The sequence below is a fragment of the Salmo salar genome, chromosome 17, assembly GCF_965601325.2.
Source record: "Salmo salar chromosome 17, fSalSal1, whole genome shotgun sequence".
Lineage (NCBI taxonomy): Eukaryota > Metazoa > Chordata > Actinopteri > Salmoniformes > Salmonidae > Salmo > Salmo salar.
Genome location: NC_138307.1, coordinates 5409388 through 5437088, shown reverse-complemented (window position 1 = coordinate 5437088; position 27701 = coordinate 5409388). Strand labels below are relative to the sequence as shown.

At 43.9% G+C, this 27701-nt stretch overlaps 1 protein-coding gene across 5 annotated transcripts in view; it reads right to left on the bottom strand.

The window, feature by feature from the left end:
• The window catches only part of LOC106575079 (B-cell CLL/lymphoma 9 protein), a 109729-nt gene that overhangs the window by 45320 nt on the left and 36708 nt on the right, over nucleotides 1–27701 (bottom strand). For 3 of the 5 annotated variants that reach the window (XM_014151237.3, XM_014151241.3, XM_014151239.3), the window contains exon 1: nucleotides 168–600. The exons of 1 other annotated variant lie outside the window; for it this stretch is intronic. The gene's annotated coding sequence lies outside the window, so the exon portion shown is untranslated. Of the gene's footprint in view, nucleotides 1–167; nucleotides 601–27701 lie in introns of those variants that run through there. One more of the 5 variants, XM_014151240.3, reaches the window with a different exon arrangement.

Below are 27701 nucleotides of genomic sequence, written 5' to 3'. Positions count from 1 at the left end.
TGAAGTATGTTTAAAGGTGTAACGTTAACTTCAGAGAATAAGGATCTGACTTCCCAACGGAGCAAGGCCAAGTATGTTTACAGCTGAACAACGGGCATGGGATAAACATGATATATAGCTTGGTTATGTATAGTAACGTTAGATGCAAATGGGAAACCCTCTCTTACCCATTGTGTCTGACACAATATCCTTCATTATTGAACACGATATCACATATGTATACAGAGCTCCACGAGTCCCATCTTTCTTCGGCGAGGACAAATTATTCCATACACAAATAGACTTACACCAATAATTATCCTCGAGTAAAGTAAACCATTTTCAAAAAGAAGTTTGGCCTACGCGAAAGTCGAGGTTAAAATGTTATTTTCCGCGATAAACAAGACCAGTAGAATACTTCCAGATTTTGCATGAATAAATCTCCACTCCTGACTAGTATACTCCAAGCGATAACAAGGGCTTCTCCAAGACGTTCCAAACTTGTGCAGCTTTTTTTTTTTAAATTCTCTCTCAAAGGAGTTGTTCCTGTTTCGCCGAAGCTTGGGGGAGGGGTGTTTGTCAAGCAAGCTGAAAACCCCAGCCAGTTCAGAACACAGACAAAACTCACAGAGAAGTGAGAGCGAAGTCAGTCTGTTATAGCCTACTAGGAACGACAGGGTACAGATAATAATCGACTAACCAATTGCAAGACTAGGAGAACCATACAATATCCTATGCATTTTGGGAAATTAAAATGTTTGCCTATTAGGTTGGACAGTAAATAGCAGTGGTGTAAAAAAAAAAAAATACTTTGAAGTATTTTTACACCACTTAAGTCGTTTTTGGTGTATCTGTACTTTACTATTTATATTTTTTACAACGTTTACTTCACGTCATTCCTAAAGATGTATATTTTACTCCATAAATTTTTCCTGACACCAAAAGTACTCCTTACATGTTGAATGCTTAGCAAGGACAGGAAAATGGTCCAATAGAGCCCCACAGTGGAGGTGTCATAATACCCATAAAACTTAGCGGTCAAACAGGGAAATGGATCCAATCATTGTTCCCATAGGGGATTTTAGAAAAAAAATAAAAATAAGGGCTGTTTGTGTAGGGTTACCCAGACATGATGTTTCGACAACCATGTAAATCTCTCTCGGACAAGGTGACTTTTATCAATATGCTTGGTTCTATTTACTCTTAGATTAAAAAATGCTAATTATGATCAAAGTAGACATTGTGCAAAACTACAACTCCCTGCAAGCTCCTGCACGTCACATCTAGCTGACAGCTTTACTAACAGGTATTGTATCGATGTAAAACTTGCACAAGACAGTTCACAGAATTGTCCATTTAAAGAAATGTTGCCAATTTATTAATTACTGCAGTTAGTTAACATTAGATAGTTAACCCAGAGATGTTTACCTTTGCTTCGATTCGGCAGTCTCATTTAGATCATTATGGCATTTGTACTTCTTTATGATAGCCACATTAGCAGCTAATTAGCATTTCATTTTTGGTGGGTAAATACAGGTGAATATATAGATAAAAGTCACCTTGTCCTAGAGAGATGGTTATCAAAACGTCACGCAAGGGTAAGCCTACGCGAAGCACAGCCCTTATTTTAAGTTTCTAAAATCCCCTATGGGAAAAATGAACAGTGGAAAAACTATTAGAACCCTTTCCTTGTTTGACCGCTAGGTTTTATAGGTATTATGACTCATCCTGTGGTACTCTATACATGCGCTTATCTCTGGTCTGCCTCTGATCTGGTGGACTCACTAAACACACATGCTTCATTTGTAAATGATGTCTGCTCCAGCCTCTCCAATCTAATGTGTGTGTATATCAGGGGGGTTGGATGAAAGCTCGTATGGACTAATAAAGTATACTTCTTGTCTTGTTTCCTCTGCTACCCCCACTTTGAAAAATAGTTTAACCCAAATTCTTAATCAGATTCTAGGTCAAGTCAATGTGCCATACTGTATGTGAACTGTTAGATCAATTGTAGTTGAAAGAGCTGTGCACCGCATGCCTGCACAGGAGACTATAGTAAATGAAAAAGCAGACACTTTCGTATAGCCTGACGTCTTTTTAGATGTCCTCAAAGGTTTGAACATCAAAGGTGTAGGTGTGTCCTCTTCAAACTGCACCTGGCTACTCCATCACCTCAACCCTTGATTCCCTCCACCCTTGCACTTATCCACTTGTTCTTCTTTGAACAGGTTTTGTTTTATATGGGTCTAACTGGCACCTACTTTGCCCCTCCCCCATAGGTTATATATTGGTTTAGGTAAGAGTCTGTTAAATGACAAGAACTGAATGTGAAAGTATGTCCGTCATCTGTCTAACTGTCTGTGTCTGTCTTTATCAAATGTACAAGACTATAGACATGAACAATCAACCTGGACAGATTCATATGATGGATCACTTAAACCCCTGGCATCTCAAGATGCCAGTAGTAGCCAACCTAGATATAACAAAGTAAATGGAAATCTTGGGCACTCCATTAGTAATATATGTTAAGTTTCGTATGGTATGTATTTATTTGTGGATGTCCATCTTCCATTTCGTGTCTTATGTTACAAATTACAATTCGTATTATATGTTATGAATTTCAATTCGTACTATATGTTATGAATTTCAATTCGTACAATATGTTAGGAATTGCAATTCTTACTATGCTATGAATTTGCGAAAATGTATGATATGTTACGAATTCCAATTTGAAGTAGCTAACGTTAGCTAGGTGGTTAACACTAACCTTAGCTAGGTGGCTAACGTTAGCTAGGCTAGGGGTTAGGTGTTAAGATAAGGAGTTAGGTTAAAGGGTTAGGGGAAGGGTTGGCTAGCATGCTATGTAGTTGCAAAATGCTTAAGTTATCCGTGATGAGATTTGAACGTGCAACCTTTGGGTTGCTAGACGTTCATGTTATACGCCCACCAATCTACCCTGACCAACCCTCCTACTTTTGATTTTGCCTTTAGTAACATTCTGTCCTATGTAACCATACCAAACAAAACATACCATACTAATTTGATTATCCTGGTTTTACATTTACTATGTTACGTCTAGTCTATGAGTCCAGGCTGTACTAGCAGCCAGTACAGACTCCAGGATAGCAGTTTTCTTCTTTTGTCACATTTGGGTTTCCCTGTGTCCCTTACTTGAGGACATGCTATGGGCTGTACTCTATAGTATCCTCTGACCGTACAACACACTCACAAAACCAAAGAAAGAGAATGCCATCTCAGAGATACCAATTGCAATTTTTCACAATCACTTGCCTCTCTTAAAACACTCTTCCTTCAAATAGCTGAGCAAGAGTGATAACATGCAATAGGGATTATTTGTATCAACACAATAGAACGGACACTAGGCAAATGTTTATCTGTTCTATTTACACAAGAAGATATAGTTCTTTATATTGGTTAGAAATAGCAGCGAATGATCAGAGAGACCTATCAGCATATAACTGTTTCTTGATTCGATATGGAGACAAAGACAGTGAATGTTAGGAGGAGAGGAAGCACTAGATTTTTGTCTGTTGTTCGTTCTGATGCATACTAAGCGTGCAACGGAGGGGGGGCTGACAGACTCAAGGGATTAAACGCGTTTGTTTGCCATCTAATCCTTTGCTTGAACCCACAGCACCACCACTACGCACCCAACAGACTCCCGGGATCCCAGAAAGAGCAGAGAGAGAGAAAGAGGGAGAGACAGAGAGTGAGACAGAAGGAGAGAGACAGAGGGAGAGAAAGAGAGAGAGAGGGAGAGCGAGAGAGATAAAACGACAACATTCTAAGTGAATACTCTGTTCTGGGGGAAAACAATTCCCTTAGAAGTTCCATGGCAATTGCTTTTACCGTTTTACTCTGTCGATTCGTGTGCCTCTTAGATAACAAGGGGGAGAAAAAAAGGGCAATCCTTTTTCCTCTTTGGAAGTGATATGAAAGATCATCCCCTGCTGATAAAATGTCTGTTCCTCTACCCCCAGAGAGTACATGACAGACATGTTTCAGACATATACCATTTACAATATGGGCGAAAACAGAGACAGTTGTCAATGTTTGCATACTTTTATATATAATATGGTGCCTGACATCCCCAGTGTTACAGGGTTGTGTTCAGCAGGATACACCGTGGCAATGTTTTTGCAACGGAAAACAAAACATTTCTTTCTTATTAGAACAAGTCTAGATAATCCCTCCCTGTTTCAGTCTGTTATCTTCCGATTAATGCCTAACGAACACGGCCCTGTTGTGTCTCCACAGAGTTAAATGTTTACGCAACACAGTGAGTAAAAACATCAGTTACACACGTTTTTCATGTTTAACACCCCAGCAAAAGGTGACATCTGGTAGCACGGAAAGCAAAAACAAATCCTGTTCACAATGAGGGATGGGCTTTATTTCTATCCTGCTATCTTGTGTTCCAGGTCAAAGCTGACTCTCTAAGTGAATGTATGTCATTGCCATAGCTTAATAAAGAGACCAACATATGTGACTGCTTAGAACAGTGCAATATAGTCAAACAGAGGGATTTAGTGGTGCCGCTCATCCATAAAGAGGTATGTTTTTATGAGAGCTGTATACAGTATCAGTCAAAAGTTTGGACACACCTACTCATTCAAGGGTTTTTCTTTATTTGTACTATTTTCTGTATTGTATAATAATAGTAAAGACATCAAAACTATAAAATAACACATATGAAATTATGTAGTGATTTATATTTTTGATTCTTCAAAGTAGCCACCCTTTGCCTTGATGACAGCTTTGCACAGTCTTGGCATTCTCTCAACCAGCATCACCTGGAATGCTTTTCCAACAGTTTTAAAGGAGTTCCCACATATGCTGAGTACTTATTGGCGTCTTTTCCTTCTCTCTGCGGTCCAACTCATCCCAAACTATCTCAATTGGGTTAAAGTCGGGTTATTGTGGAGGCCAGGACATCTGATGCAGCACTCCATCACTCTCCTTCTTGGTCAAATAGCCCTTACACAGCCTGGAGGTGTGTTTTGGGTCATTGTCCTTTTGAAAAACAAATGATAGGCCCACTAAGCGCGAACCAGATGGCGTATCACTGCAGAATGCTGTGGTAGCCATGCTGGTTAAGTGTGCCTTGAATTCTAAATAAATAACTGACAGTGTCACCAGCAAAGCACACCCACACAATCACAGCTTCTCATGCTTCACAGTGGGAACCACACATGCAGAGATCATCCGTTCACCTACTCTGCATCTCACAAAGACATGGCGGTTGGAACCAAAAATCTCAAATTTGGACTCGTCAGACCAAAGGACAGATTTCCACTGGTCTAATGTCCATTACTTGTGTTTCTTGTCCCAAGCAAGTCTCTTCTTATTATTGGTGTCCTTTAGTTGTGGTTTCTTTGCAGCAATTCGACCATTACTCCAATTTGAGCAGCAGCAGCTGAAAAATGAGCTCCTACAAATATTGAAATTTACATGGTTTTTAGAGTGAAGTACATCGGAAAAAAGCAAAAGAAAACTGCAAGACTGAATAGGAGAAAAAACAAGCAACAAACAAAGAAGATAGGCTTTTGAAAAATAACTATTTTTCATAAAATTGTAGTTATCTTAGCTCGCTGAATTGTTTACCAGTTGCTAAGCAGTTGCTATGGACTCTTTTGGAAGAAGCTAGTTAGCTAACGAAGAACAACAAAGAATATCTAGTTAACAGAAGAAAAGAAAGAGAAAATCAGGACAGAAGAAAAAGGATATCAAAGTTCTCTAAAGACACAAGAGACAATAATACAAGAAACAACACTTCTGTAGCTTGTCAACTATGTGTCTGTCTATCCCTGTTCTCTCCTCTCTGCACAGGCCATACAAACGCTTCACACCGCGTGGCCGCTGCCACTCTAACCTGGTGGTCCCAGCGCGCACAACCCACGTGGAGTTCCAGGTCTCCGGCAGCCTCTGGAACTGCCGGTCTGCAGCCAACAAGGCTGAGTTCATCTCAGCCTATGCTACCCTCCAGTCCCTAGACTTCCTGGCGCTGACGGAAACATGGATTACCACAGATAACACTGCTACTCCTACTGCTCTCTCTTCGTCTGCCCACGTGTTCTCGCATACCCCTAGAGCATCGAGCCAGCGGGGTGGTGGCACTGGAATCCTCATCTCTCCCAAGTGGACATTCTCTCTTTCTCCCCTGACCCATCTGTCTATCTCCTCATTTGAATTCCATGCTGTCACAGTTACCAGCCCTTTCAAGCTTAACATCCTTATCATTTATCGCCCTCCAGGTTCCCTTGGAGAGTTCATCAATGAGCTTGACGCCTTGATAAGTTCATTTCCTGAGGATGGCTCACCTCTCACAGTTCTGGGTGACTTTAACCTCCCCACGTCTACCTTTGACTCATTCCTCTCTGCCTCCTTCTTTCCACTCCTCTCCTCTTTTGACCTCACCCTCTCACCTTCCCCCCCTACTCACAAGGCAGGCAACACGCTTGACCTCATCTTTACTAGATGCTGTTCTTCCACTAATCTCATTGCAACTCCCCTCCAAATCTCCGACCACTACCTTGTATCCTTTTCCCTCTTGCTCTCATCCAACACTTCTCACTCTGCCCCTACTCGGATGGTATTGCGCCGTCCCAACCTTCGCTCTCTCTCTCCCGCTACTCTCTCCTCTTCCATCCTATCATCTCTTCCCTCTGCTCAAACCTTCTCCAACCTATCTCCTGATTCTGCCTCCTCAACCCTCCTCTCCTCCCTTTCTGCATCCTTTGATTTTCTCTGTCCCCTATCCTCCAGGCCGGCTCGGTCCTCCCCTCCTGCTCCGTGGCTCGACGACTCACTACGAGCTCACAGAACAGGGCTCCGGGCAGCCGAGCGGAAATGGAGGAAAACTCGCCTCCCTGCGGACCTGGCATCCTTTCACTCCCTCCTCTCTACATTCTCCTCTTCTGTCTCTGCTGCTAAAGCCACTTTCTACCACTCTAAATTCAAAGCATCTGCCTCTAACCCTAGGAAGCTCTTTGCTACCTTCTCCTCCCTCCTGAATCCTCCTCCCCCCCCCCCCCTCCTCCCTCTCTGCGGATGACTTCGTCAACCATTTTGAAAAGAAGGTTGACGATATCCGATCCTCGTTTGCTAAGTCAAATGACACCGCTGGTCCTGCTCACACTGCCCTACCCTGTGCTTTGACCTCTTTCTCCCCTCTCTCTCCAGATGAAATCTTGCGTCTTGTGACGGCCGGCCGCCCAACAACCTGCCCACTTGACCCTATCCCCTCCTCTCTTCTCCAGACCATTTCCGGAGACCTTCTCCCCTTCCTCACCTCGCTCATCAACTCATCCTTGACCGCTGGCTACGTCCCTTCCGTCTTCAAGAGAGCGAGAGTTGCACCCCTTCTGAAAAAACCTACACTCGATCCCTCCGATGTCAACAACTACAGACCAGTATCCCTTCTTTCTTTTCTCTCCAAAACTCTTGAACGTGCCGTCCTTGGCCAGCTCTCCTGCTATCTCTCTCAGAATGACCTTCTTGATCCTAATCAGTCAGGTTTCAAGACTGGGCATTCAACTGAGACTGCTCTTCTCTGTGTCACGGAGGCTCTCCGCACTGCTAAAGCTAACTCTCTCTCCTCTGCTCTCATCCTTCTAGACCTATCTGCTGCCTTTGATACTGTGAACCATCAGATCCTCCTCTCCACCCTCTCCGAGTTGGGCATCTCCGGCGCGGCCCACGCTTGGATTGCGTCCTACCTGACAGGTCGCTCCTACCAGGTGGCGTGGCGAGAATCTGTCTCCGCACCATGCGCTCTCACCACTGGTGTCCCCCAGGGCTCTGTTCTAGGCCCTCTCCTATTCTCGCTATACACCAAGTCACTTGGCTCTGTCATATCCTCACATGGTCTCTCCTATCATTGCTATGCAGACGACACACAATTAATCTTCTCCTTTCCCCCTTCTGATAACCAGGCGGCGAATCGCATCTCTGCATGTCTGTCAGACATATCAGTGTGGATGACGGATCACCAGCTCAAGCTGAACCTCGGCAAGACGGAGCTGCTCTTCCTCCCGGGGAAGGACTGCCCGTTCCATGATCTCGCCATCACGGTTGACAACTCCCTTGTGTCCTCCTCCCAGAGTGCTAAGAACCTTGGCGTGATCCTGGACAACACCCTGTCGTTCTCCACTAACATCAAGGCGGTGACCCGATCCTGTAGGTTCATGCTCTACAACATTCGCAGAGTACGACCCTGCCTCACACAGGAAGCGGCGCAGGTCCTAATCCAGGCACTTGTCATCTCCCGTCTGGATTACTGCAACTCGCTGTTGGCCGGGCTCCCTGCCTGTGCCATTAAACCCCTACAACTCATCCAGAACGCCGCAGCCCGTCTGGTGTTCAACCTTCCCAAGTTCTCTCACGTCACCCCGCTCCTCCGCTCTCTCCACTGGCTTCCAGTTGAAGCTCGCATCCGCTACAAGACCATGGTGATTGCCTACGGAGCTGTGAAGGGAACGGCACCTCCATACCTTCAGGCTCTGATCAGGCCCTACACCCAAACAAGGGCACTGCGTTCATCCACCTCTGGCCTGCTGGCCCCCCTACCTCTGAGGAAGCACAGTTCCCGCTCAGCCCAGTCAAAACTGTTCGCTGCTCTGGCACCCCAATGGTGGAACAAGCTCCCTCACGATGTCAGGACTGCGGAGTCAATCACCACCTTCCGGAGACACCTGAAACCTCACCTCTTTAAGGAATACCTAGGATAGGATAAAGTAATCCTTCTAACCCCCCCCCCCCTCCCTTAAAAGATTTGATGCACTATTGTAAAGTGGTAGTTCCACTGGATATCATAAGGTGAATGCACCAATTTGTAAGTCGCTCTGGATAAGAGCGTCTGCTAAATTACTTAAATGTAATGTAAAAATTAAGGCTTGATTCACACAGTCTCCTCTGAACAGTTGATGTTGAGATGTGTCTATTACTTGAACTCTGTGAAGCATTTATTTGGGCTGCAATTTCTGAGGCTGGTTACTCTAATGAACTTATCCTCTGCAGCAGAGGTAACTCTGGGTCTTCCTTTCCGGTGGCGGTCCTCATGAGAGCCAGTTTCCTCATAGCGCTTGATGGTTTTTGCGACTGCACTTGAAGAAACTTTCAAAGTTCTTGAAATTTTCTGGATTGACTGACCTTCATGTCTTAAAGTAATGATGGACTGCCAATTCTCTTTGTTCATTTGAGGTGTTCTTTCTATAATATGGACTTGGTCTTTTACCAAATAAGGCTATCTTCTGTATTCCACCCCTACCTTGTCACAACTGATTGACTCAAACACATTAAGAAGGAAATCAATTCCACAAATTAACTTTTAACAAGGCACACCTGTTAATTGAAATGCATTCCAGGTGACTACCTCATGAAGCTGGTTGACAGAATGCCAAGAGTGTGCAAAGCTGTCATCAAGGCAAAGGGTGGCTACTTTGAAGAATCTAAAATATATTTGGATTTGATCTGTTGAACACTTTTTTGGTTACTACATGATTCCATATGTGTTATTTCGTAGTTTTGATGTCTTCACTATTATTCTACAATGTAGAAAATAGTAAAAATCAAAACTTGGAATGAGTAGGTGTGTCCAAACTTTTGACTGTTACACCCTTTGTTGGTGTGCTAGTATGTCAGCTCTCCCACTTGTGTATCCATCCAGGGCATCACCAGGAAGATACAAGTGGTGTGTTTCTTATGGTAACCCTACCAGAAAACAACAGTGGTGAGGGATGACTTGAACATCACTATGGCGCCAATATTATGGTTGCATTTCCTGACCAGTTTCATTTCTTTTTTCTTTCACCTTTATTTGTGACCCTATGGCCGACACTGTTAACTCATTGTGCTACTATAAGTCAAGTAGATGACCTTGCGGTGCACAACTGTAGATTTCTAAAGTCAGTGAGTGGTCAGTGAGTGAGACACAAACAACCATTCACAACATTTTGAGAGTGGACAATAATTTGCATTTCTTGAAAAAAAGGCCTTTCAAATTCGTTGAGGCTTATCTAACAGCAGTCTTCCAGATACAGATTTTATTGCTTTTGCAATTCATCACCACTTTCCAGTTATCTCTCCTCCCCTGTCCTCCCCGCTCCCCTTCCCTCTCATCTCCTCTTCATTCCCCTCCTCTACAATGGAGGTAGATATCTAAACAAGCTCCAATTAAATGAATGTACCTTTCTAGTGAAATTACATCAATGAGCTAGTCATCAACAAGGAATTTGATAGCAAACCATTCTATTGAGTGCCCTATAATTTATTCAATAACCGCTAATCAGGGAGCTGAAAACAGCATTAAAAATTGGATGTAATTGTTGTCATACAGAAATTAAATCAAACACTCAGTTTAGAGTGGATACGTTGAACAACAACCTGGCAAATTAACAAATTAAATATTGATATCCTATTGAAGTGAATCCTGTTCATTTGTGAGTAACGCACAGTTTTTTCCCTACCCAATAAGGAACCTTTGAAGACGATTTTTATCTCTCAGCTTGTTTGTCTGTGAGGTTTTTTGTCCGTGCATATATCCGGCCCTGCGAAAAAATATGATCCTTTGACTCTGAACAAACCTTATAACAAAGAAAAGTACTTCTGCTGAGCCAGCACTCTTGCCTTAATTAATTTTCACCACTTTTTTTTCCAGTGGACATGTTTTACAATGTCCCTAGCTCTGGGTGCTTTGCTGTCACCACATTACAAAGCCCTTTCTTCTCTCCTGCTGCAGGAACACTGGTGAGTCAAGGTGTGCATCCCAGATGACACTCTATTCCCGATGTAGTGCAGTACTTTTGACCAGGACCCATAGGGCTGTGGTCAAAAGTAATGCACGACATAAGGATTAGGGTGCCATTTGGGAAACATCCAAGGCCTTTCATGGTCTTTACTGCTTTAGACCATTTGTGAAACCAACAGCTTCAGGATATTCTATTACATTCACATTTTAGTCATTTAGCAGACGCTCTTATCCAGAGAGACTTACAGGAGCAATTAGGGTTAAGTGCCTTGCTCAAGGGCACATTGACCGATTTTTCACATAGTCGGCTCGGGGATTTGGTTATTTGGCCCAACACTCTTAACTGTTAGGCTACCTGCCTCCACCTTCTATAGATGTCCTTGGTAAATACTTGTCAAGGAAACAAGTCATGTAAGCAATGAAATGCTGTGACTCACCTTTGTGTACCTCTGGTACGTGTGTGTGTTGTGTGTGTCTATGTGCAAGCATACAGTTGAAATCGGAAGGTTATATACACTTAGGTTGGAGTCATTAAAACTCATTTTTCAACCACTCCACAAATGTCTTGTTAACAAACTATGGTTTTGGCAGGTCGGTTAGGACATCTACTCATTTTTCCAACAATTGTTTACAGACAGATTATTTCACTTATAGTTCATTGTATCACAATTCCAGTGAGTCAGAAGTTCACATACACTAAGTTGACTGTGCCTTTAAACAGCTTGGACAATTCCAGAAAATTATGTAATGTCTTTAGAAGCTTCTGATAGGCTAATTGACATCATTTGAATCAATTGGAGGTGTACCTGTAGATGTATTTCAAGGCCTACCTTCAAACTCAGTGCCTCTTTGCTTGACATCATGGGAAAATCTAAAGAAATCACTCAAGACCTCAGAAAAACAATGGTAGACCTCCACAAGTCTGGTTCATCCTTGGGAGCAATTTCCAAACGCCTGAAGGTACCAAGTTGATCTGTACAAACAATAGTACGCAAGTATAAACACCATGGGACCACGCAGCCATCATACCGCTCAGGAAGGAGACACATTCTGTCTCCTAGAGATGAACGTACTATGGTGCAAAAAGTGCAAATCAATCCCAGAACAACAGCAAAGGACCTTGTGAAGATGCTGGAGGAAACAGGTACAAAAGTATCTATATTCATAGTAAAACAAGTACTATATCAACATAACCTGAAAGGCCGCTCAGCAAGGAAGAAGCCACTGCTCCAAAACCGCCATAAAAAAGCCAGACTATGGTTTGCAACAGCACATGGCGACAAAGATCGTACTTTTTGGAAAAATGTCCTCTGGTCTGATGAAACAAAAATAGAACTGTTTGTCCATAATGACCATTGTTATGTTTGGAGGAAAAAGGGGGAGGCTTGCAAGCCGAAGAACACCATCCCAACCGTGAAGCACGGGGGTGGCAGCATCCTTTTGTGGGGGTGCTTTGCTGCAGGAGGGATTGGTGCACTTCACAAAATAGATGGCATCATGAGAAAGGAAAATTATGTGGATATATTGAAGTAACATCTCAAGACATCAGTCAGGAAGTTAAAGCTTGGTCGCAAATGGGTTTTACAAATGAACAATGACCCCAAGCATACTTCCAAAGTTGTGGAAAAATAGCTTAAGGACAACAAAGTCAAGGTATTGGAGTGGTCCCGTTCTTGAAAATGATCAGACCAAGGCGCAGCATGAGTATAGTTCCACATATTTATTTAAGTGAAACTAACAAATCCAAATAACAAAACTTACAAAGACCGTGAGGACGTAGTGCCCAAACACACTAACAATCAATATCCCACAAAACACAAGTGGGGAAATAGCTACCTAAATATGATCCCCAATCAGAGGCAACGATAAACAGCTGCCTCTAATTGGGAACCATATTAGCACCAACATAGAAATAGACATACTAGATCACCCCCTAGTCACGCCCTGACCTACTACACCATAGAGAACCAAGGGCTCTCTATGGTCAGGGTGTGACGGGACCCACCCCCCAAAGGTGCGGACTCCGGCCGCAAAACCTGAAACCAAATGGGGAGGGTAGGGGGGGTGATTAGTGTTGGTGGCGGCTCCGGTGCAGGTCATAGCCTCTGCCCAGACCCCGAATCCGGCCATCGCGCCGGGCTGAACGCCGTGCCTGGACTGGGCATCGGCACAAAGGAAGGCTCCTGCCCTGGAGCTAGACTGGACACCGTGCCTGGACTGAGCACCGGCGCAGAAGAAGGCTCCGGCCATGGAGCTGGACACCGTGCCTGGAAGCTCCAGACCGTTGACCGTCGCTGGAGGTTCCGGGCCGTTGACCGTCACTGGAGGTTCCGGACCGTGGACCATCGCTGGAGGTTCCAGACCGTGGACCGTCGCCGGAAGCTCCGGAACCATTGACTGTCGCTGGAGGTTCCGGACCGTTGACCGTAGCTGGAGGTTCCGGACCGTGGACCATCGCCGGAAGCTCCGGACCGGGAACTGTCGCCGGAAGCTCTGGACTGTGAATGCGCACTGAAGGCCTAGTGCGTGGAGCTGGTACAGGTGGCACCGGACTGGTGACACGCACTTCAGGACGAGTGCGAGGAGCAGGCACAGGACGTACCGGACTGGGGACACGCACTTCAGGGTGAGTGTGAGGAGCAGGCACGGGACATACCGAACTGGGGACACGCACTTCAGGGCGAGTGCGAGGAGCAGGCACAGGACGTACCGGACTGGGGAGGTGCACTGGAGGCCAGATGCATGAAGCCGACACAGGTTTCACCAGACTGCTAAACGGATCTTCTGGTCGAATGTTGAGCAGAACACACTTGCACAACATCTCTCTCATCTCTCTCTCTCCCAACTTCTCCATTGCCTCCCTGACAGTCTCTGGCTCTTCCCGCGGCTCAGCCGCCAGCTACATGTGCCCCCCCCTAAAAAATCTTGGGGTTTCTGTGGCCGTGGTCTGACGACATGCTCCTCCAGAGTTTGCCATTTGGGCTCTGGCACTCTCCTCGGCTCGACCGGCCACCCCAGCAACTTGGGGTTGTCCTTGGGCTTTCTGTGGCCGCGAACCCTGGCGTCGTCGCTGTCCTCCATTTTACCTTCTATCTGCCGCCAAGGAAGGGTTTCGCATCCACCCATCACTTCTTCCCATGTCCAAAACTCCTTTACCTGGTGAACACGCTGCTACGTCCTGGTTTGTTGGGATATTCTGTAATGTTCTTGAAAATGATCGGACCAAGGCGCAGCGTGAGTATAGTTCCACATATTTATTTATTAAGTGAAACTAACAAAACAAAATAACTAAACTTACAAAGACCATGAGGATGTAGTGCCCAAACACACTAACAATCAATCAATATACCACAAAACACAGGTGGGGAAATAGCTACCTAGATATGACGATAAACAGCTGCCTCTAACTCGGAACCATATTAGCACCAACATAGAAATAGACATACTAGATCACCCCCTAGTCACGCCCTGACCTACTACACCATAGAGAACCAAGGGCTCTCCATGGTCAGGGCGTGACAGGAGTGCCATCACAAAGCCCTGACCTCAATCCTATAGAAAATTTGTGGGCAGAACTGAAAAAACATGTGCGAGCAAGGAGGCCTACAAACCTGACTCAGTTATACCAGCTCTGTCAGGAGGAATGGGCCAAAATTCACCCAACTTCTTGTGGGAAGCTTGTGGAAGGCTACCCAAAACGTTTGACCCAAGTTAAACAATTTAAAGGCAATGCTACCAAATACTAATTGAGTGTATGTAAACTTCTGACCAACTGGGAATGTGATGAAAGAAATAAAAGCAGAAATAAATCATTCTCTCTACTATTGACATTTCACATTCTTAAAATAAAGTGGTGATCCTACCTGACCTAAGACAGGGAATTTTTACTATGAATAAATGTCAGGAATTGTGAAAAACTGAGTTTAAATGTATTTGGCTAAGGTGTATGTAAACTTCCGACTTCAACTGTATGTGTGTGTGTGTGTGTGTGTGTGTGTGTGTGTGTGTGTGTGTGTGTGTGTGTGTGTGTGTGTGTGTGTGTGTGTGTGTGTGTGTGTGTGTGTGTGTGTGTGTGTGTGTGTGTGTGTGTGGGGCAGTGTATGAATACACTCACCTCAATGACAGAGGAGATGTCAACAGTTGTACAACGAGTGGGTCTAATCCTTCATGCTGATTGGTTAAAACCGCATTCCAGCCAGTGTCTATTCCACAAGTTACCAACGGCTAAATCTATGACGTAAAAATGCCTATTTACTCTGTTCCATCTGACTGCGCAATCCACTGTCTCATCAGCCCAGCCAGGCAATTTATATACTTGATCTCCACTATTAAAAGCATCTAGATATTATCTCACATTTATTTTAGGCTAACATTTAGTTTTCAACGCAGAGATTTGTATAAGCCTTGCTGTCTGTCTCTACTATATTTGCAACATTGTTTCAATATTCAAATTCGATCTCCAGCTGTCCCATAGTAATGAACGTGTCGGGAGTTGGGACGAGAAAGAGAGGCAGGCAGCGTTTCTCAGCCAGTCGAAATCATGAATCAGCTGGCATCATTTTTATGGATATATACAAAGAAATGTCAATTGAAAAAAGGTAAAACGAAACAAAGTGCAGCTAGTTTGCAGTCTTTCCAGCTTCAGTTGGAAGTGATCGTGTTAGCTGTGTTGTTGGCTAGCTCCTCTGAACAAGTGTCCTGATGAGAGAGCACATTTTCTATGCCAGGTGAAATCAAGCCTCATTAGATCATTGTTACGGGTGTATCCAAATTAATGTCACTATAAAACAACTTAAATAAACGCAAATGCAGCTAGTTTGCTATTATTATGGCTACACTGTTAGATGTGATTGTAAGTTAGCCGTAGTTGGCTAACTAGTAAGCAAGGGATAAGATTGTTGTCAGCCAGTATGACAATGGAACATTTACAACAAACAGCAGGATCGCGTCCATAGATACAGAACAAAAAGACTGAACAACTGGGTCGGGTCGATGGCAACCGAACCAGTAAAACGAACGACCAGCCCGCTTGGGTAGCAACCCTAGATTTGTGTCGGGACTATATCTTGTGGAAGGATGAAATATTATGAATAAATTAATCAAAATAACATTTTTTTATGAAAATATGTAAATCAGTATTTGAATATGTTGGTAACCCGTTGTATAAAAGTGATAATGTCCTTGAAGCCGGTGTTTGGAGCATATATTGACACAGTTAACAACACCAGTGCCAATATATCCTCCAAACACCGGCTTCTCTGGCATTATCACTTAAATATTCAACAGAGATGCTATCATTCCAGTTCCATGCAGCTTCAAGGCACTGAGGGTTGCTGTATGGCTGTGTATGGCTCTATGTACACAGATAGGGGGCATCAGGGTGTTCAGACATGTAGCTCCTCTTTGTGTGTGTGTGGGGGGGGGGGTTCGTCTATCCTTGTGGGGTCCTACAATCCCCCTAAGTCCCCACAACTATAGTAGAACAAGGAAAAATTTCCCACATACCCATGGGGACAAAGGCTATTTAAGCTTAGAGGTTATGTTTAGGGTTAGGCTTACAATTAGGTTTAGAATTAGGGTAAGGGGTTAGTGGTTAGGTTTAGTATTAGGGTTAGGAGTTAGGTTCAGGGATTTGGTTAGGTTTTGGGTAAGGGTTAGTGGTTAGGGAAAAACGGATTTTGAATGGAAATTAATTTTAGATCCCCACGAGTATAGAAGAACAAAACGTTTGTGTGTGTGTGTGTCTGTCTGTCTGTCTGTCTCTTTGTGCCTGCACCTATGTCTCTGGGCGTAGGTATCATCATTCCTTTATAAAATGGATGCGCCTGTAGACCACTTTTTCATTACTTACATTGTTGACATTGAGCAAGCTTCTCTATGAGTACTGGTAGTCATGTGCAAGGTTAAGACTCGTTTGAGTGGAAATCAAGTAAATCAGTTGGCTAGCAAGTACTGTGGACGTTTGAGTGAATTACTCTTCATTATCACAAGACTGAACGACCTGCCAGATATAGAAATGTGTCAAAATTCAATTTAGCTGTCATGTACTGTAATAAAAGGTTCAAAAGATTTCCAGGTTTATTCTTAGGCTCTCTTATAACACTGTGTTTCAAGTTATAAGTTACAAGGGTATGTAAATAGGAGAATGAAAGGATGAAAAAGGTTACAGACAAATTCACAGATCTCAATCAGACACAAGTATTAAAAGGTCATGGACACGTCAATCTGTGACCTGCAATCGATATCTATGCTATGCCGTAATATACTATACAATACTATATACTGTTCCATACTGTATGTAATACTATTGTATTCTATAGTATCCTTTTCTTATTTAAACTGCATGCATACTGAGTTGAGCCAACCCTGCCCAGAGCTTACGACCTGACTAGTATTTTACATCCACAGCTGAGTGGAAATCAAAGTGACTGGTGCCATCAACTGTCCAGCGGACCAACTGCCCAGCAGACCAACTGCCCAGCAGACCAATGCTCTGCTCCATGGATCAGTAACCCATTTGATATAATACATCAATATGATCGGTGAGCTTTGCCATGTTACGTTAAGGAATGAGGTGTTTCACATCGGATTAGCCTGAATGTTAGGTTTTTTCAACAGCATTCTGTTATTTGCAAGACTACACAACAAATAAAGGACTAAAAGACATAAAGGTGTCCAATATGATCCTCTGTGTTAGTTTGTAGCCCAGTTCTATAGCCAGAGGTAAGGCTATGCAGTAAGTATGGCTCAGTATAGATCAGCCTGCTGAGATTTTGGGTGGAAGCCGACCTGAACCGTACAGTGCTGGCTCTGAGATACTCTTTAGTCAACAGGAAACTATGCAGGAAGCGTAACACGACCAACCATTGATTTATACACGTGATTGTTGATTTGTAACTGGTGATTCTGTTGTTTTTATTTGCATCTAGTGTAAACAAACTGTCAGTCTTTCCCACCTGTCATCTCTCTGAGAGGACCACAACGGAAATAGGCATTATTGTGTACCAACCTTGATATTTTTTCATGTATATATTATTGTCTCCGGCTGGAGAACCAGCCTAGAACCAGCCTAGGTCCTACTACTTATCCAATAAATTAAATCAATCAATCTATAACGGTGTAATTAATGGCCTTACATTTGCGGCACACACACAGGTGCGGTGATAGCAGGTAGGGCTACAAGATTCTCCTGGGGAATTGGAAATAAAGGCCTCTGATGCGTGGTCAGACTGCTCAAAAGTCATTCTGCGTCCCTCCAATGTAAATATACCTTAAAGCTAAGCTCAGCTCAATAGTATGAAAAGGGTATCCTATAACGGACAACCAGTGGCTCAGAGAATTACTCACACCCTTTTTCTGAACCCCATCCAGCCCAGAACTCCTCTGATGCGGAGGCTGTGAATATCAATGAGATTTCATTGGGTGGACCCCTTTGTTTTCTTGAGGCATCATTGAAAAATCAATATCTTTCTCCTAAACCTTGGCAATGTGGCAAGCTATTGACTTGGGAGGATTTTACCCTCTCATCTTCCTCATTCAAACCCCAAAAACAAACAGCAGCAACCACACACTTGATGACAGAGTCAAGCGAAGAGAGAAGACACTGTAATCGGGGGAAGCAACAATTCCATAATTTAATTGAAGAAATGCAGCAAGAAAAAAAAACTTGAAACAAAAAAATGAGAATATTAAATGAGAATATTAATTGCTTAAATTTCAATTTACTTCCTGAATTGTATTGATCAATCCTGGCACCAATAGCTGAGTCCTCCTATAACATCCCAGTTATGTCAACAACAAACACAGCACCGTTGTCATCTACAGCCATGCTGGTAGGGTGGCACCTCGTCTTGTGCCCCGCGTCTGTTGTGACAGTGAGGGAAAGCGGTGGGATCTCTCTTTTCTCTCTGAATGTCCTGTAAACAGAGTCAAGGCGGGGAGACAGGAAACAGACCCAAGCTCCTGCAGGTCAAAGGTCATTTGACCTTTGTAAATGTATATTGGTGTGAGAGTGTCCTGTGTTGACCCTGTTTATGGGGCCAGCCAGGGTGGTGTGAGCAGGCGCAGTGGTTTCATTTGGCCTTCCCCTTTGCGGGGAGAGCTTTATCAGTGCAGTGTATCTGGCTAACATAGGCGTGTATGCGTGTGTGTGTGTGTGTGTGTGTGTGTGTGTGTGGTGATGGCGTCAGAGGTCAAGTCTTGCAAGCTTCCTGTGGCCATAAACTGACGAAGCACAGGCTTCCATCACACCCCATCGGACACACACAGACCTCAAGTCTCTAGATACCTTAGTATGACTCCAGGTCCTCACTGAACAAATTAGCTACTAGCAATGGTATAGGCCCATCCTCCCCTTTCAAGAGCAGCCAATTGCATGCAAGTGCGTGTCTGTGTGCTAAAAGGGAAGTCAGGCAATCCATCCAACCTCATTGACCCAAACTGATTGACTGTTTCCAGGTCAGCCTCTATCTTGTTGTTGGGCAATTGCCACCTTCGGTTCCACAGCCACGGCCTTCCCTCAAACTGATTCCAGATCTTTTTAGGAAAGCAGCACTTGCCCATGTGGAGGAGAGCCAACACTGTTGCAGTAACTGTTTTGCTCTTTTCCCCCCCAAAATAACATGGCAGCCCTGTGAGAGCAGGCTAAAAATAAACCACTGCCACGGTAAGAAGGCCAAGGAGGCAGAGAGAGAAACCAAAGGTATGGCTGCTCTCTCTCCCTCGCCTCAAGTACACATTTCACCATTGACCCAAGGCTCACTGTCAAGGCTATTGGGTTATCTAGGTTGTGTGTGTGTGTGTGTGGTTGTGTGTGTGTGTGTGTGTGTGTGTGTGTGTGTGTGTGTGTGGGGTTGTGTGTGTGCGCGCGCTCTGTATGTGTGCATGTATTCATTGAGATGTACAATGTATTTTTCAAGACAGCGCTGTTTCAGAAAGGCAGCATTAGTATCTTTACCTGTTCACACTGATTCTGGTAAGAGGCTGGTCATATTAGGTTTGGCACTCTCTGAGCTGAAATAATTATACGAGGTCTGCTTTATTTCTTAAGATTGTTTAAGTACAAACTTGGACTGAGCTGAAGTATCAAATGACACCTTCACGGACAAGTATTCCCATTTTGCCCCAAAATATATTATCCTTTAAAAATACTACTAAATTCATTATCCCCACCATATGCTTTCATTCCCACCTATTCCTGAGGCAAATCCTCAATCAAAATGCTTTCTCTATAATGAATGGATGAGATGGTGTGGATGACACTCAAGAGTCAACTTGGGGAGGGGCTTGAATTTCATGAAGAATCCTTACAGTACCGACATTACGTGTACTGAAACACCTATCTGAATCTAAGCATGCAGGAGAGAGCTGTAGTAGAGCGCTTAGACCGTTAGCTAGTTAAAGCTGTCATTAGAGAGGGATCACTGTGGCTGACAACGCCCCACCTACACACACAAACACACACACTCGCATGCATGCATAAATTCAGAGACACACCCCTGCTTGCACACTCACATGTACGCACACAACACGCACGCGCACACACACACACGCACGCGCACACACACACACACACACACACACACACACACACACACACACACACACACACACACACACACACACACACACACACACACATACAGGGTGCAGCACTGTTTACATCCAGACCCTGCCCCCCCTCCCCTGAGACCCATTTCACATTCCTCCACCAGCCTCCCTGCATTCTTCGCGTGGTGAGGAGGGGGCCTAACCGGTCTCTCTTTCCTCTATCTCTCTCTTTCTCTCTGTTTCCTGCACTCCCTTTCTGTCTTTTTTCACTCTCTATCTCTCACTCTCTCATTCAACACTCCTTTTCCCTCCCATTCTCTTTCACTGTTTATTGCAGTCCTTTCTTGGTCACCCCTTTCTCTCTTTCTCCTGACTTTTTTTTACATTTCTCCCTCACTCACCAAGTCTCTCTCACACACACACCCCTCATCTATTTCTCTTTTTCTCCTAGTCCCCTCCCCATCTCCCTCCCTCCCACTCTCCATCTCTCTCAGTGAAGGTAATTTGGGAGTAATGAGAGCTGAGGAGAGCTGAGCTGAGTGGCCAGGGGGGACGAGAGGAGCGAGAGAGGAGCATATATTTGCATCAGTCGCCGGTCGGCGCCCCTCTTTCAACGCTTCCCTTTAGTCCAGTTTAATGGAGTCCCACACCAGGTCTTTGTCCTGCCACAGGGCTTTATACCTAACCCCCTCCTCCATCCTATTTTTCCCTCCCACCAGAGAAAAGAAGGGGGAGCCAGACCGCATGGGAGCTAGAGGCAGTCTGCAGGCAGCGTCTCCTCTATCTAAATACAGGAGCCCCAATTTATTACAAACCCAGTGGTGGGAATAAGAGAGAGATAGAGAAAGACAAATTGGCGAAGGCACTACAACAGTCTGCAGCACCCGGCCTCACCCTACTGCAATCAAGGAACCTACCAGGTACAACCCTAAATCCGTAACCGTAACCTCTTAGATATCATCCCGATCAACTTGCCCTCTAACTACACCTCTGCTGTCTTCAACCAGGATCTCAGCGATCACTGCCTCATTGCCTGCGTCCGTAATTGGTCTGCGGTCAAACAACCACCCCTCATCACTATCAAACGCTCCCTAAAACACTTCAGCGAGCAGGCCTTTCTAATCAACCTGGCCCGGGTATCCTGGAAGGATATTGACCTCATCCCATCAGTAGAGGATGCCTGGTTGCTCTTTAAAAGTGCTTAGCTCACCATCTTAAATAAGCATGCCCCATTCAAAAAATGTTGAACTAAGAACAGATCTAGCCCTTGGTTCACCCCAGACTTGACTGCCCTTGACCAACACAAAAACATCCTGTGGCGTTCTGCATTAGCATCGAATAGCAACTTTTCAGGGAAGATATGCAACTTTTCAGGGAAGTCAGGAACCAATATACATAGTCAGTTAGGAAAGCTAAGGCTAGCTTTTTCAAACAGAAATTTGCATCCTGTAGCACTAATTCCAAAAAGTTTTGGGACACAGTCAAGTCCATGGAGAATAAGAGCACCTCCTCCCAGATGCCCACTGTACTGAGGCTAGGAAACACTATCACCACCGATAAATCTACGATATTCGATAATTTCATAAGCATTTTTCTACGGCTGGCCATGCTTTCAACCTGGCTACCCCTACCCCGGCCAACAGCTCTCTACCCCCTGCAGCAACTTGCCCAAGCCCCCCCTGCTTCTCCATCACCCAAATCCAGACAGCTGATGTTCTGAAAGAGCTGAAAAATCTGGATCCCTACAAATCAACTGGGCTAAACAATCTGGACCCTCTCTTTCTAAAATTATCCGCCGAAATTGTTGCAACCCCTATTACTAGCCTGTTCAACCTCTCTTTCATATCTGAAATCCCCAAAGATTGGAAAGCTGCCGCATTCATCCCCCTCTTCAAAGGGGGAGACACTCTAGACCCAAACTGTTATAGACCTATATCTATCCTACCCTGCATTTCTAAGGTCTTCGAAAGCCAAGTTAACAAACAGATCACCGAACATTTCGAAGCCCAAGGTATCTTCTCCACTATGCAATCTGGTTTCCGAGCTGGTCATGGGTGCACCTCAGGCACGCTCAAGGTCCTAAACAATATCATAACTGTCATTGATAAAAGACAGTACTGTGCAGCCGTCTTCATCGACCTGGCCAAGGCTTTCGACTCTGTCAATCACTGCATTCTTATGGGCAGACTCAATAGCCTTGGTTTCTCAAATGACTGCCATGAAATTCTACAACCACCTAAAAGGAAGTGATTCCCAAACCTTCCATAACAAAGCCATCACCTACAGAGAGATAAACCTAGAGAAGAGTCCACTAAACAAGCTGATCCTGGGGCTCTGTTCACAAACACAAACAGACCCCACAGAGCCCCAGGACAGCAACACAATTAGACCCAACCAAATCATGAGAAAACAAATAGATAATTACTTGACACATTGGAAAGAATTAACAAAAAACTGAGCAAACTAGAATACTATTTGGCACGAAACAGAGAGTACACAGTGGCAGAATACCTGATCACTGTGACTGACCCAAAATGAAGGAAATCTTTGACTATGTACAGACTCAGTGAGCATAGCCTTGCTATTGAGAAAGGCAGACCTGGCTCTCAAGAGAAGACAGGCTATGTGCACACTGCCACAAAATGAGGTGGAAACTGAGCTGCACTTCCTAACCTCCTGCCAAATGTATGACCATATTAGAGACACATATTTCCCTCAGATTACACAGACCCACAAAGAATTCAAAAACAAATCCAATTTTGATAAACTCCCATATTCATTGGGTGAAATACCACAGTGTGCCATCACAGCAGCAAGATTTGTGACCTGTTGATACAAGAAGAGGGCAACCAGTGAAGAACAAACACCAATGTAAATATAACCCATATTTATGGTGATTTATTTTCCCTTTTGTACTTTAACTATTTGCACATCGTTACAACACTGTACAGTATATAGACATAACTAGACATTTGAAATGTCTTTATTCTTTTGGAGCTTTTATGAGTGTAATGTTTACTGTTTATTTTTATGGTTTATTTCATTTCGTGTTTATTATCTATTTCACTTGCATTGGCAATGTAAACATATGTTTCCCATGCCAATAAAGCGAGACAATAAAGCCTTTTGAATTGAGACCGAGAAAGGGAGATAGACAGAGAATGACAGACAGAGAGAGAGACACAGATACACAGAGGATAGAGAGATAGAGAGGTAGAGAGAGAGAGAGAGACAGAAAGAGAGAGAAACACACAGAAATATATACAGAGGAGAGAGAGGTAGAGAGAGAGAGAGAGGTAGAGAGAGAGAGAGGTAGAGAGAGAGTAAGTAAAAGAGAGAAAACAGAGAAGAAAACAACTGTTGGGAAGCTATTATATGGCGTAGTGGCATCTGTGGCCCTCCGATTTTGAGTCTAAATGTGATTTTTCCCCTCCATGCCGAGAGAGAACACTGAGCCAGATAGTCCTTTGGAAATTACCGGCCGAGTGAAATGGTAAACAGGCAAGAAGAAGCACACCAAATACGTCTGCCTTGCCATGAGCCTCCTCTCTTACATACCATCAGTCTTGGCTATAAATTCCAACGGCGGCTAATTGAAGTGAAATACCTTCTCAAGAGAACTGTAAATAGTGCCTCTCCTTCTAAATGTACTTATACATTGCACTGCTGTCCCCTGTGTTGTGTTGTATTGTGTTGTGCAGTGCTGTGCTGTGCTGTGTTGTGCAGTGTTGTACAGTGCTGTGTTGGGCTGTGCTGTGTTTTGCTGTGTTGTGCTGTGCTGTGCTGGGATTCTGTTCCTCAGATTGACACTTGCTTGATAGAGTGGCCACATCTCATCAGTCACCCCATTAATGTGTGTGCATCTATTCAGTCAGCTCATCCACAACAAGAGACAGGCCACCTAAACACTACACTTCAAATCTGCCTTTCCTTTACATCATCACTATACCATGTGTTGTACCCCATTTTCTCCCAATACAAACACATCACCATATGATGCATGCATGTACACTCCCAGCAGCACTATCACCGGTCTAATCATTGAGATTGATACATAGTTCAGCGTGATGACAAAATAACAAGGCTGATAGTCCACATGGTCATATGTGTTAGCTAGCTATCGTCTCTCTGAATCTAACGACTATGTTGGTACCAATATCCAGTTCAGTTAAATCAATGTTGGGTTGGAAATGGCAGTTGGACAGGACTGTTATTGTGTGGGTGGAGGACATGAGGAGGAGAGGAAGAGGTGGTAATCAGATGAATAAATGGCAGTGACCAAAGGTCCCTGTGCATCGCTGTTCCTGGTCTACCCTTAATTACCTGCTTCCACCTCACTTCCTCTGAAGACTCAGACTGCCAGAGCAAGGTGACATCTCACTCTCTCTCTTTCTTTCTCTCTCGCACACACAGACACACAAGTATGCACAAACACATACACACATGCACATGCAAAAACACACATCCCACTGGGCACAGACGTCAGCACAACGTCTAGTTTTGATTTACATTTGGTTGAGTTGTCAATTAATATGAATTCAACGTGAAATCAACCAAAAAAAAGGGTGAAACAAAAAAGGGTAAATCCAATCAGTTTTCCACATTGATTCAATGTCATCACATGACATTTTTTTTGGTTGAAATGACATGGAAACAAAGTTGATTCAACCACTTTTTGCACAGTGGAATGCATGCTTGCTCGCATGCCCGCCCATTTGTATTGAAACAATAATATATATTATATAATTCACGGGTAAAATTTGACATGCTCATAAAAGTGTAAAATAAATAGTTGAAAACAAGCTGTTCAGTTAGTTAATACTCTACCCCTCAGTGACTACCAGCAGTAGCAGCAGCTTCACATCCCTTTTGACAGGTATTTGCTATGAGGGGGAACTGCTAGAATAAATTATAACAGCACACAATAAATGGACTGTCCTGTGGTGCTCAAATGTGTGTTAAGTCAGAACTTCTGGGTCTGCTCTAGTCTCCCTGCTAATATATCTCTCACACCAGGCGGCTTACTTCCGCACGTGAGACTAGATCTGCCCTATCGGGAACAGATGGCGCTAAAGCTAATTATAATCAACTTGAAAATCAATAGTAATAGCAGTCATGGGAGCCTGGGACCTGATGAACTGGACATCTACATCCAGCAAGAGTCGAAGGACAGAGGGAAAACTAGCTAGAACCTTCTCATGGTGGATCTGGGAGGGCTTGTTTCCCCCCATGATGTTCTTCAGGCTTTACTTTAGGTGAGAGGGCGACATGTTGACTTGCCTAGTTAAATAAAGTGTCACGTATCCCTCCGGAACTTTCATTACGCACACCTGTCCCCTATTCCCACTGATTAGTACTTGTATAAGTGTGCCCTTTGGTGTCCATTGGGCTGTCGGTTATTGTTACTATGTCTGTTGGTGCGTGTGAGTACCTGTGCTGTGTGTTTTGGCTTTCGTACCATTGTGGATTGCGCAGATGATTATGGGTCTCATCCCGTGTGGTAATCATTGTGCGCTTGTGTTATTTATTCGAGATACTCCTCGCTCTTTTGTTTTGTTTTTCTACCCTGTGTTTTGTTTAGTGTTTGCTCGGTCTTCGTCCCTGTGCCTTTACACGGCACGTCGTAATTTGGGTTTAATAAAAAAAACGATTATGCATTCCTGCATCTGTCTCCCAATCCTTCATGCCAATGTGTTTTGTGGACTAAAACAGCATAAATCCAGGTGTATCACAAAGCATGATCAAATTAATTAACCAGTAATTATGAGAAACATTGTGAAATAGTTTGGTAGATTTTTGGGGTCAAATTAACCAGCCACATACATTTGAAGTCGGAGGGTTACATACACTTAGGTTGGAGTCATTAAAACTCGTTTTTCAACTACTCCACAAATTTCTTGTTAACAAACTATAGTTTTGGCAAGTCGGTTAGGACATCTACTTTGTGCATGACACAAGTAATTTTTCCAACAATTGTTTACAGACAGATTATTTCACTTAAAATGTACTGTATCACAATTCCAGTGGGTCAGAAGTTTACATGCACTAAGTTGACTGTGCCTTTCAACAGCTTGAAAAATTCCAGAAAATGATGTCATGGCTTTAGAAGCTTCTGATAGGCTAATTGACATCATTTGAATCAATTGGAGGTGTACCTGTGGATGTATTTCAAGGCCTATCTTCAAACTCAGTGCCTCTTTGCTTGACATCATGGGAAAATCAAAAGAAATCAGCCAAGACCTCAGAAAAAAATGGTAGACCTCCACAAGTCTGGTTCATCCTTGGGAGCAATTTCCAAATGCCTGAAGGTACCATGTTCATCTGTACAAACAATAGTACGCAACTATAAATACCATGGGACCACGCAGCCGTCATACCGCTCAGGAAGGAGACGCGTTCTGTCTCCTAGAGAAGAACGCACTTTGGTGCGAAAAGTGCTTATCAATCCCAGAACAACAGCAAAGGACCTTGTGAAGATGCTGGAGGAAACAGTTACAAAAGTATCTATATCCACAGTAAAACGAGTCCTATATCGACATAACCTGAAAGGCCGCTCAGCAAGGAAGAAGCCACTGCTCCAAAACTGGCCATAAAAAAGCCAGACTACGGTTTGCAACTGCACATGGGGACAAGATCATACTTTTTGGAGAAATGTCCTCTGGTCTGTTGAAACAAAAATAGTACTGTTTGGCAATAATGACCATCGTTCTGTTTGGAGGGAAAAGGGGGAGGCTTGCAAGCCAAAGAACGCCATCCCAACTGTGAAGCACGGGGGTGGCAGCATCATGTTGTGGGGGAGGGAGGAGGGACTGGTGAGCTTTACGAAAAAGATGGTATCATGAGGAAGGAAAATTATATGGATATATTGAAGCAACAGCTGAAGACATCAGTCAGGAAGTTAAAGCTTGGTCGCAAATGGGTCTTCCAAATGGACAATGACCCCAAGCATACTTCCAAAGTTGTGGCAAAATGGCTTAAGGACAACAAAGTCAAGGTATTGGAGTGGCCATCACAAAGCCCTGACCTCAATCCCATAGAAAATTTGTGGGCAGAACTGGAAAAGCGTGTGCGAGCAAGGAGGCCTACAAACCTGACTCAGTTACACCAGCTCTGTCAGGAGGAATGGGACAAAATTCACCCAACTTATTGTGGGAAGGTTGTGGAAGGCTGCCCAACACATTTGACCCAAGTTAAACAATTTAAATGCAATGCTACCAAATACTAATTGAGTGTATGTAAACTTCTGACCCACTGGGAATGTGATGAAAGAAATAAAAGCTAAAATACATAATTCTCTCTTCTATTATTCTGACATTTCGCATTCTTAAAATAAAGTGGTGATCCTAACTGACCTAAGACAGGGCATTTTTACTAGGATTAAATGTCAGGAATTGTGAAAAACTGA